Here is a 12,459-nt window from a genome sequence, read left to right as displayed (position 1 = left end):
CTGTTTACTTAATGGTTTTTGATGACGTGCTCTTTCTTATTTTAAGCTAATCTAACTTCCTGCAAAAAGTGACTACTATGAGGCTACCATTTCTGCTCTTCATCACATTTCTCAAAGTTTAAATTGATCGTCATTTTCGTGGTAGTCATTCATGCAGATGAGCTCTAATGTGGTTTCTAACTCAGCTCTGAAACCAGTGGATTGAGTCTCACCCTTGGTTGCTGAGTCAACACATCTTTTTATTGATTCACAGGAATGCACCATTACAGTTAGCTCCCATGTTAGTCATACCTCTTGGCCAGATGTTAAGGTAGGTTTGGAATGAGACAATGTCGGTTCCACCCCTGGCGTCTCCATTCTTTAAATATGGCAGTATGGTGTGGTGGGAGCGTGTGTTCTCGCTCTCTGAGGCCAGCCTGTCTGGAGTTAAGCCCAGCTCTGTCCCATGCTAGCTAAGTGATCTTGAACAAATGAGTTAGCCCTCATGCCTCAGGTTCCCCATCTATAAAACGGGGGAGGGGGAACACAGAACCTGTGTACTTCACAGGGTTACTATGAGGATTAAGCTAGACCACTGGCCTGGAGTAAACCCTCAAATGCTGCCCTTAATCCTCGTGTCAGTAATTCAACTCCCTTGACTTCTGTTTCTTCACATTAGAATAGTAACAGTAATTCTTTTTTTTTTTTTTTTTTTGAGACAGAGTTTCACTCTTGTTACCCAGGCTGGAGTGCAATGGTGCGATCTGGGCTCACCGCAACCTCTGCCTCTTGGGTTTAAGTGATTCTCCTGCCTCAGCCTCCTGAGTAGCTGGGATTACAGGCACGTGCCACGATGCCCAGCTAAGTTTTTTGTATTTTTAGTAGAGATAGGATTTCACCATGTTGGCCAGGCTGGTCTCAAACTCCTGACCTCAGGTGATCTGCTCACCTTGGCCTCCTAAAGTGCTGGGAGGCCTGAGCCACCATGCCCGGCCTGTGCTAAACACTTTAAGTATTTTATTTAGCCTCTTTGGAAGGAAACAAAATCTGTCTTCTCAGGCTAAATAAAACATTTAAAGTGTTTAGCATAATCTGCAATGCAGGAAGCCACCCATAAGTATTAGCTATTATTGTATTAGAAAACACATATCGCTTTTTTTTTTTTTTTTTTTTTTTAGCGCGGGGCGCTGTAAGCGTATGCTCTGTCTTTCTGCTGCTCCCCAGCTCTCTTGATACAGCAGACGTCATGGGTTTCGGAGACCTGAAAAGCCCCGCCGGCCTCCAGGTGCTCAACGACTACCTGGAGGACAAGAGCTACATCGAGGGGTATGTGCCATCACAAGCAGATGTGGCAGTATTTGAAGCAGTGTCCGGCCCACCGCCTGCCGACTTGTGTCATGCCCTACGTTGGTATAATCACATCAAGTCCTATGAAAAGGAAAAGGCCAGCCTGCCAGGAGTGAAGAAAGCTTTGGGCAAGTATGGTCCTGTGGATGTGGAAGACACTACAGGAAGTGGAGCTACAGATAGTAAAGATGATGATGACATTGATCTCTTCGGATCTGATGATGAGGAGGAAAGTGAAGAAGCGAAGAGGCTAAGGGAAGAACGTCTTGCACAATATGAATCAAAGAAAGCCAAAAAACCTGCACTTGTTGCCAAGTCTTCCATCTTACTGGATGTGAAACCTTGGGATGATGAGACAGATATGGCAAAATTAGAAGAGTGTGTCAGAAGCATTCAAGCAGACGGCTTAGTCTGGGGCTCATCTAAACTAGTTCCGGTGGGATATGGAATTAAGAAACTTCAAATACAATGTGTAGTTGAAGATGATAAAGTTGGAACAGATATGCTGGAGGAGCAGATCACTGCTTTTGAGGACTATGTCCAGTCCATGGATGTGGCTGCTTTCAACAAGATCTAAAATCCATCCTGGATCATGGCATTTAAATAAAAGCTTGAAAGATAAAAAAAAAAAAAGAAAAGAAAACACATATCTATCGGTATTCACAATCTGTTTAAATTCAGTGATGAAGGGACCAAAGGAATGGACCACAGAAAGTGATACACCATACACATGTGCCATCTTGGTGAGGATGGTGAGGGACAGAAATAACAGAGTTTTTGCCTTAAGATATGTGACAGCATCTGAAGAAATAATCAAAGTGAAGCTGGCTCTTGGAGTAAGAGCGAGTTCCCAGAGCTAAGACTGTTGAAGTGCATGAGCGATGGTGAAGAGACTTCACACAGGGGTTGTAACCCTATGGTCCACAGATACCCAGCGGTGCACAGACAAAAATCGCGGAGTCTGCGAACTTAGATGTAAAATTCCGTCTTTATTTTCACTAACTTCTAATGGAAATCTAACATCTCCCATTTTGAATACAGTAATTCACAAAGCATAGCTGAAGGAACAGTACTCACGGCTTGGGACCAAAGTTGTCTTCATATCACATTATAGTTCTTGCAGATATCCCAAAATACCATTTAGAATCATGATTAATTTGAAATTATGGCAGATATATGGTAAGTCCATATATTAGTACATCATAAATTTGCTTTTTTTTTTTTTTTTTAAGATGATGTCTCACTCTGTCTCCCAGGCTGGAGTGCAGTGGCATGATCTTGGCTCACTGCAGCCTTCACTTCCTGGGTTCAAACAATTCTTTGTCACAGCCTCCCTAGTAGCAGGGATTACAGGCCCCCGCCATCACACCCAGCTATTTTTTTTTTTATTTTTAGTAGAGACAGTGTTTCACCATCTTGCCCAGGCTGGTCTTGAACTCCTGACCTTGTGATCTACCTGCCTCGGCCTCCCAAAGTGCTGGAATTACGGCATGAGCCACCATGCCTGACCACAAATTGGCTTTAAAAATATTTCAGCAGGTACATTTCAATTCAGTTGATTTCCTTTGTAATCCTTTGTATTATATTTTATGAATTACAAACCCTATTCTGAGAGGGCTCCACAAGCATAGGGCCCACAAGTGAAAAGGGCCCTGGGCACAGGCAGGTTAAGAGTGGTAAGAGCACGGTCTCTGGAGCCCAGCCAAGTTTCTAAACCTTTCTCAGCTTCTTACCAGTGAGGTGACACTGGGCAGGCTACCTGGCTTCTTTGTGCCCTTGTTTACTCACCTGTAACACAGGGACAAAGGCTGTCCTAAGGTATAATTGTGGGAATTTATGTAAACACATAAAACAGTGTTTCACGTAGTAAGCCCTCGGCCAGTGTTAGCCACGATCAGAAAAGCATTTTATGTGAGACCTGAGAAAGGAAAACGACAGCTCAGATTGGGGTCTATGTGCCAGAAGGATTTCCCCAGGGAGAGAGTGAAAATAAAATGTTAGGTCACAAGAGATAGGCAGACCAAAGGACTGGAGGTAACAAATTCATGCATTAATTTATTTGTTTGTTCATTTGATAAAGGTTATTGGCTACCAACACTTTTGGGCCTGGAGCAGGTATAGAAATGAGCCCCACACCATGTCTGAATATTTAATTGTGGCAAATCAAGCGCAAGAATATTCTGCTTCACAGAGAAGTCTTCACAGTAACTAACAAATTATTTTTATGTGACAAAGTTGGCAAAGATGACTGAGTTTAATTAGTATTAGAGATGTGTAGATGTTCTCTGATGACCTGAAAATGTTTAAATGAGTGGTAAATACAGGCATACAGGGCCAGGCATGGTGGCTCATGCCTGTAATCCCAGCACTTTGGGAGGCTGAGGCAGGCAGATCACCTGAAGTCAGGAGTTTGAGACCAGCCTGGCCGGCATGGTGAAATCCTGTCTCTACTAAAAATGAAAAATTAGCTTGGTGTGGGGGCGTGCACCTGTAGTCCAGCTGAGTGGGGAGAATCACTTGAACCTGGGAGGCAGAGATTGCAGTGAGCCGAGATCACACCACCGTACTCCAGCCTGGGTGACAGAGCAAGATTCCATCGCAAAAAAAAAAAAAAAGACACACATAGTTTATAAATTATTGTATTTTTGCCCATCAAATTTATTTTTCTTGCTTTCATTTGTTGCAATAGATAATTTCACATAATTTGTATTTGAATAGTAATGACTTAAAGGATTAAAAAATAAAATATAATTATACTCAACATATACAGCAATTATACTCAATACATACAGCATTTGTGTGTATTTAATGCAAAATGTGAATTAGAGTATGTAAAATTTATTTATTTATTTTTTGGGACAGAGTTTCGCTCTTGTTACCCAGGCTGGAGTGCAATGGCCCGATCTCGGCTCACCGCAATCTCCACCTCCTGGGTTCAGGCAATTCTCCTGCCTCAGCCTCCCGAGTAGCTGGGACTACAGGCATGCACCACCATGCACAGCTAATTTTTGTATTTTTAGTAGAGACAGGGTTTCACTGTGTTGACCAGGATGGTCTCGATCTCTTGAGCTTGTGATCCACCCGCCTCGGCCTCCCAAAGTGTTGGGATTATAGGCATGAGCCACCACGCCCAGCCCTATTTATTTATTTATTTATTTATTTTGAGACGGAGTTTTTGCTCTTGTTGCTCAGGCTGGAGTGCAATGGCGCGATCTCAGCTCACAGCAACCTCAGCCTCCACCTCCTGGGTTCAAGCGATTCTCCTGCCTCAGCCTCCCAAGTAGCTGGGATTATAGGCATGTGCCACCATGCCTGGCTAATTTTTTGTATTTTTAGTAGAGACAGGGTTTCTCCATGTTGAGCAGACTGGTCTCAAACTCCCAACATCAGGTGATCTGCCCATCTCAGTCTCCCAGAGTGCTGGGATTACAGGCATGAGCCACCGTGCCTGGCCCTAAATTTTTCATGTTTGTTTTTTCATTATTTTTTTTTAAAGTTTCAGAATTATTAGAATTAAAAAACAAATTATAATGGATAAATATCAAGTATTTAAAACTTATTTTTCTTAAAGATCTGAGATTTTTAATCTTTTGAAATTTAATTAAATTGTTTTAAATATTTTTATAAAAATTGAAATTGTCATTTGGCTCAATCCTAGAAGATTCTAGTAAATAATTAATACTTCAGTTCTTATTCTATATATTACATATGTGCATAGTCAAGAATAGTATGAATAGTTTAATATTACAAAGGAATCCTCAGACTTGGTGCATAACTGCTGGTGAATTCTATGCTAATATATAAGAACTTCCAAAACTGCCAAGTGACCATTAATAGGATCAAACAAGTGGATAACCAGCCTGAACAACATGAAAAACCCCCTTCCACAACAAAATACAAAAATTAGCTTGGCAAGGTGGCGGGCACCTATAGTCCCAGCTACTTGGGAGTCTGAGGCAGAAGAATCCCTTGAACCCGAGAGGCGGAGGCTGCAGTGAGTCAAGATTGCCCCACTGCACTGCAAGCTGGGTGACAGAGTAAGACTCTGTCTCAAAAAAAAAAAAAAAAAAAGGATCATTGGTACTGCTGGGAAATACCACTGTCTGTGATATTCTTGCATAATAATAGATTATACAAGAATGTTTTGGCCGGGAGCGGTGGCTCATGCCTGTAATCCTAGCACAGTAGGAGGCCAAGGTGGGTGGATCATGACGTCAGGAGATTGAGACCATCCTGGTTAACACTGTGAAACCCCGTGTCTACTAAAAATACAAAAAATTAGCCGGGCAAGGTGACGGGCACCTGTAGTCCCAGCTACTCGGGAGGCTAAGGCAGGAGAATTGCTTAAACGCTGGAGGCAGAGGTTGCAGTGAGCTGAGACTGCATCACTGCCCTCCAGCTTGGGTGACAGAGCGAGACTCCATAACAACAACAACAACAAATCTGTTACACTCTTGGTATCTGAGACAGATTTGACAAATCCACTTGCTTTTTGTCTGCCTGGTACCCCTATGACTCACACCCTTCCTGCCCTCCCTGGAGGCAGCAGCACAGCCCACAACCCTCACAGCATGGAGACACCCTCACGTGGAGTTTCAAGGACATGGATCCAGGAATGTGGGGGAGTCTTCACCTGGGCTTGGCAGTGTGGGTCCACAGAGCAGATGGAGCCGAGTTACACGTCCCTATGCCAGCACCACGCGCCAGACACACAGTCAGACGTGCCTGTGTGTTCCTTGTGTGTGTGTGTGTGTGTGTATGTGTGTGTGTGTGTTTGTGTCCCTGCTCTGGACAGAACATATTTAACAGCGTATTTAGATTGATGAGTAATTTCTAAATATTTGGACACATGGTAAGCAGGCCTCTGTTTGTACTCTTGTCCTGGGGACCGCACAGTGTTGGGGGTGGTCTAAAGTTGGAGACAAATATTGCTGAGCTTTAGCATATGAGTGGATACCACCTGGAGAAAGGGCAGAACAAGAAGGAAAGGCCAGCAAGGTCGACTGCTGACATCCACCTCTCCTTATGATACGTACTTCCTTCTCCTTACTCTGTCTTCTTCCGCCTTGATTTCCTGCTCATTCTCTTCTTTTCCAAGTTTAAAAACAACTTACTCCTTCCCAGGCCTCAGAACTCCTACTGGCATCACAAGCGCCATGTATGCCTAATAGTGACTACTAGTTTGGGTATTTGGGGTAGGGGTGGCGACACTGAATCTTGGAAGAATAGATCTTTTGGGACTATAACAAGTGTAAATAGTGAATATCCCACAGATGAGATTACCTCTAAGGTTCGCCCTGGAAGGACAGAAAAATATTTTATAGGAAGCTTATTTTGAGGGCGTTCTCTTTCTAAATTTCTTCTTTACCTTGTTTAGAGTTCTTGGGCCTTCGTGCTATTTAGCTTCAAAGAATTTAGCTGCTTGAGATATTCAAGATTAGACCGATAATCAAAATGAAACAAAGTCTATTTTTTGGTTTAGAATGAGATGTTTAGAATGCGATGAAACAGATATTATTAAAACTGCTAAAGTGTTGATGCTTTGTCGCGGTCATCTCTGATTTCGTTTGGGAAGGTTTTATGGAATAGATAAAGTTTCGTTGTATTTGAAAGATTACAGGGCTACAGCGGATAAAGCAATATGATACATAGTTTAAAGCAAATGAAAATCATACCGAAAGAATATTACACCTTTGGCTAGCTTAGTTAGTATGTATATCTGATTAACTATATAATTTGTCTTAGCTTACTATGATGATTTTATCACAAAAAATGCATGCAGTAACATGAATTCTTTTTTTTTTTTTTTTTTTTTTGCCCAGGCGGAAGTGCACGGGTGCAAATATGGCTGTCTGCAGCCTCGACCTCACAGGCTCACGCATTCCTCCCATCCCAACCTCCCAAGTAGTTGGAACCATGGGTGGGTGCCACCACACCCAGCTAATTTTTTAATTTTTTGTGGAGACAGGGTCTGGCCATCTTGCCCAGGCTGGTCTTGAACTCTTGAACTCAAGCGATCCTCCTGCCTCAGCCTCCCTAGATGCTGAGATTACAGGTGTGAGACACTGTGCCCGGCCGTGAATTTTTTAAACACCTGAATAAAGTTGAGTATGGCCTTCAGTAGCATAATTCTGAAGTGGCTGATTTTGTTTAACTGTGGGCAGGCAAAACTAATGTTGAGACTCTTTTAGCCCAATAAAGACTTTTATGTTACTGGCATAAAAATCTGAGACAGTGAGCTCATTACTGTGGTGGGAAAATGAATATGTCACTTTCAGAGGAAGTAATGTCTCTGCCCACAGAATGTCCAAAATGTAGATGAGTGAGTAGCATTCAGTTAAATGAAAATATGGTCCAGTTAAATGTCACACTGCAATGTTAAACAGAGTAACACATGTAAACGAGTAGGTACTTGGTTAGATAGTGACTTTCAAAGTGTTAGGAGGGGATCAACAGTCTGATTTTTATGGTGTGACACTCTCACATTCAGCCAATTTCTGCCAAAGTGGGGCGAGGAGGGGGGGTCCCACAGATGTCACAGGTGAGATGACTCTCAGATGACTGCTAGTATTTGGGAACACATTCTGCAGGCAGCTCATGCATTTTTCTCCTTTTCTGTTATGACTTGTCCTGTGGTCACTCTTCTGATGATCAGTGTGGGAGGTAGGGAAGGAACAGTTCAAACCAGCAAGTCTGATCATAGTAATTCCCGCTTTCTTGAGAACTATGTGGCAAGCATTGAACTACTTTGCATGCTCATTGTCTCATTTAATCCTAACTCATGAGGATGACGTATAGTGTTACTGTACCTGTAAGATGTGCTTGGTAAAACGGAGTTAGGGAGGTTAAGAAATTTGCTCAAGGTTACACAACTGAGGCAGGAGAATAGCAAAGGGAATTAAAAGTTGGATAAAGGAGGGCTGGGCACAGTGGCTTACGCCTGTAGTCCCAACACTGTGGGAGGCCGAGGCAGGCGGATCACAAAGTCAGGAGATACAGACCATCCTGCCTAACATGGTGAAACCCCGTCTCTACTAAAAATAAAACTTAAAAAATTTTTAAAAAGTTGGATAAAGGGCAGAACAAGTAAAAGCAGAGAGCAGAAGTAAGGTGAAAGGGCAGGTGAGCAAGAAGCAAGATAAGAGAAGGAAGCTAAGCAGCCAATACCAAAAGGTACAGAAGCGAGCAAAGACACCATGGCCACAGGATCTGGACCAGATCAGTAAGGAGCAGCTCTTCTGGGCTAGGCACACGCATCAGAGAGAAAAGGATCTTTAACATGACCCCGTGTGATGATCTGCTCATTCAAGCTCATGCATATGGACTCATATCATGAATGTACTTAAAACTATGGGATGGAGATGATGCACAAGCGCACAGGGTCAGAATAACTAAGGAACACACCTACCAGTCAAAAAGGCAGACACTGGGCAGGGAGCGGGAGGTTGCAATGAGTCAGGATCATGCCACTGCACTCCAGCCTTGGTGACAGAGTGAAACTCTGTCTCAAAAACCAGCAAACAAACAAAAAGGCAGACACTGGCTAGAGGTTAAGCAACCTTGGGAAGAGAAGAAAAAAACTTACAAAGTAACCCAAAGTACAGCAAACTAATGCTGCTCTCATCTGGAATAGACCGGCTCGCTCTTCCCTCTCCGAGAGTGCAGTACTGTGCTTCATCAACTATTTTTCTTCTTTTTCTTTTTTGAAATGGAGTCTTGCTGTGTCACCCAGGCTGGAGTGCCATCTCTATTGACTGCAACCTCCCCCTCCCAGGTTCAAGTGATTCTCCTGCCTCAGCCTCCAGAGTAGCTGGGATTACTGGCACCCACCACCACACCCAGCGAATTTTTATATTTTCAGTAGAGATGGGGTTTCACCATGTTTCCCAGGCTGGTCTTGAACTCCTGACCTCAAGTTATCCACCTGTCTTGGCGTCCCAAAGTGCTGGGATTACAGGTGTGAGCCACCTGTAATACTCCTCCTGTTCTTAACAAACATCTGCTGCTTTGCTTTGCCCTCTGTGTGTGTCACGTCCAATTCTTTGTTCGGGACACCAAGAGCCTGGAACTGCATGGCACTATCCGGCAACACCACCACAAATGGCAGAGCCTAGATTTGATCCAGTTCAGTCTGAGAGCAAAGAATGAGCTCAACCACTGTGCTGTTCTTTGCCTCTCCTGTTCCATGGTGTGTGTGTGTGTGTGTGTGTGTGTGTGTGTGTATGATAAAATTGGGTAAGTGTAGCAAATCAAAACCACAAAGTTACCACTTTATACCTACTAAGATGACTATAATGTTTTTTAATGGAAAAATTACAGGTATTAGTAAGGATGAGGGGAAATGGAAACCCTCATTGGTGATGGTAGGAATGTAAAATGGTGCAGCTGCTGTGGAGAACAGTCTGGCAACTTCTCAAAAAGTGAAAAATAGAATTACTATATGATGCGACAATTCTACTCCCAGGTATACACCCAAGAGAACTGAAAACCTATGTCTACACAAAAACCTACACAGGAAGGTTCACAGTTCATAGTAGCCCCAAAGCAGAAACAACCCAGATGGCTGTCAGCAGATGAAAGGAAACGAGATCTGTCTACACAGTGGAGTGTAATTCAGCCATGGAAAGGAATGGAGACCGGTACACCCTGCAGGATGCATTCACCCTGAACTTCAGGCTAACCGAAAGAAGCCAGCCATAAAAGACACCCTGCTGTATAATTCCGTGTTTATGAAATGTCCAGAATAGGCAAATTCACAGGGACAGAAAATAGATTAGTGGGTGCCAGGGGCTGAGGGAAGGAGAATGAGAATACCACCAGTGGGCATGGGATTTGTTTTTGGACTGATGAAAAATGTTCTGGAATTAGATAGTGGTAATGGTTGCACGGTGTGGTAAATGTTCTAAAATCCACTGAATTGTACACTTCAACATGGTGAGTTTTGAATGGGTGCGGTGGCTCACATCTGTATTCTCAACACCTTGGGAGGCCGAGGCAGGCGAATCACCTGAGGTCAGGAGTTCTAGACCAGCTTGATCAACATGGTGAAACCCCATCTCTACTAAATACAAAAATTTAGTTAGATATGGTGATGCATGCCTGTAATCTCAGCTACTTGAGAGGCTGAGGCAAGAGAATTGCTTGAACCTGGGAGGCAGAGGTTGCAGTGAGCTGAGATTGTGCCACTGCACTCCAGCCTGGGAGACAGAGCGAGACTCAGTCTCAAAAAAAAAAAGTGAATTTTATGTTATGTGGGCTGTATTTTAAATTTTTTAAAAGGCAACCTGAGGGTCAGATCTGGGAGATCTTTGAATACTGGACTCTAGGGTCCAGGTTTTATTTGTGTGGAACAGGGAGCCCCTGGAAGTTTCTAAAGAGGATATTGACAAGAAAGGGGTCAGGTAAACATGTAAAGTGCTTAACACATGGGAAGTGTTCAGTAAATATCAGTTCCCTTTTCTTCCCTTATGACCCACTACCCAAATTCAAGACCAAGCTTCCATTCCTCCTATGGAAAAATCGTTCTTTTCTGTTTGGATACTAATAGAAAACCCATCTTTTCTTTTCTCTCTTTAAAAATATATTTTTTTAATTTTTTGCCGAGGCTGGAGTGCAGTGGTGTGCTCATGGCTCACTGCAGCCTCTAATTCCTGGGCTCCAGCAATCCTCCTGCCTCACTCAGCCTCCTGAGTAGCTGGGACTGTAGTCAGGAGCCACCAGGCCTAGCTAATTTCTTTTTCTTTTTTGAGACAGAGTCTCCCTCTGTTGCCCAGGCTGGAGTGCAGTGGTGTGATCCCCACTCACTGCAACCTCCGCCTCCCTGGTTCAAGCGATTCTCCTGCCTCAGCCTCCCGAGTAGCTGGAACTACATGTGACTGCCACCATGCCTAGCTAATTTTAGTATTTGTAGTAGAGACTGGGTTTTAGTATGTTGGCCAGGCTGGTCTCGAACTCCTGACCTTAGCTGATCCACCACCCGCCTCCCCGCCCTCCCAAAGTGCTGGGATTACAGGCGTGGGCCACCGCGCCTGGCTGTTTTTTATTTGTTTTACGAAGCTACTTTTGATACTTTGGGGTGAGCCCCCCATGAATAAAAATCACTGGGAAGCGGTAGCCCCCTTAACCCCGGGAGTGCCCCGTGGGAGAGAGTCTGCCAGACAGGGGGAAGCTCGGAAGGACCTGCTGCAGACCCAGGGCGAAGGGAGGCCCCGCAGGAGGAAACGCGGGCGCGGCGGAGCTGGCTCTAGGCACACGGGCCGCGGGCAGGAGGGTCAGATACGAAACCACAAGGCTCGTTGGGTTCCTCCTCCTTCCCGTCTGCTTTTTTCTGCTTCTGCAGCCTGATCTCCGAGTCCCTCTACACGCGGGCGGCGGCCGAAAGCCCGCATCTCGGCGCTTTCCCCCTGCCGAGTTGCTCTGCGTTTTCCTGTTCTGACCGGAGAGCTGACGCTGGGTACCAAGGGGATGGCCACGGCCCAAATCACCCTCCATGTCATTCCCCAGCCCACGCCTGCCCCAGCCACACTCCCTCTGGTTTTCCTGAGGTTCTCCAGCCGCTCAATGATGGGCAGGTTCATCTACAGCCTAGAGCATCCTCCTCTCCTCCCTCTCCTTCTCCTCCTCCTCCTCCTCCCCTCGCTCTCCTCCTCCTCCCCCTCCTTCACCTCCTCCTCCTCTCCTTCCTCCTCCTTCTCTTTTATTTACAACCTAGAGCATCCTCCTCTCCTCCCCCTCCTCCTCCTCCTTCTCCTCCTTCTCCTCCCCCTCCATCTCCTCCTTCTCCTCCCCCCTCCTTTATCTACAGCCTAGAGCATCCTCCTCCTCCCCCTCCTCCTCCTCTTTCTCCTCCCCCTCCATCTCCTCCTTATCCTCCCCCCTCCTTTATCTACAGCCTAGAGCATCCTCCTCCTCCCCCTCCTCCTCCTCCTTCTCCTCCCCCTCCATCTCCTCCTTATCCTCCCCACTCCTTTATCTACAGCCTAGAGCATCCTCCTCCTCCTCCTCCCCCTCCCCCTCCTCCTCCCCCTCCCTCTCCTCCTCCCCCTCCCCCTCCTTCTCTTCCTCCACCTCCCTCCCTCCCTCCTCCTCCTCTTCCTCTCCCTTGTCCTCCTCCTCAGGAACCCCTCTTCTTCC

At 45.1% G+C, this 12,459-nt stretch overlaps 1 pseudogene; it reads left to right on the top strand.

The window, feature by feature from the left end:
• The first annotated feature begins 1,210 nt into the window (after window positions 1-1,210).
• On the top strand, window positions 1,211-1,969 carry LOC100412851 (eukaryotic translation elongation factor 1 beta 2 pseudogene; annotated as a pseudogene).
• Window positions 1,970-12,459: the final 10,490 nt, after the last annotated feature.

This window comes from Callithrix jacchus, chromosome 7 (assembly GCF_049354715.1).
Source record: "Callithrix jacchus isolate 240 chromosome 7, calJac240_pri, whole genome shotgun sequence".
NCBI lineage: Eukaryota > Metazoa > Chordata > Mammalia > Primates > Cebidae > Callithrix > Callithrix jacchus.
The sequence above is the reverse complement of the archived record's forward strand: the minus strand, read 5'-3'. Positions and strand labels throughout refer to the sequence as shown.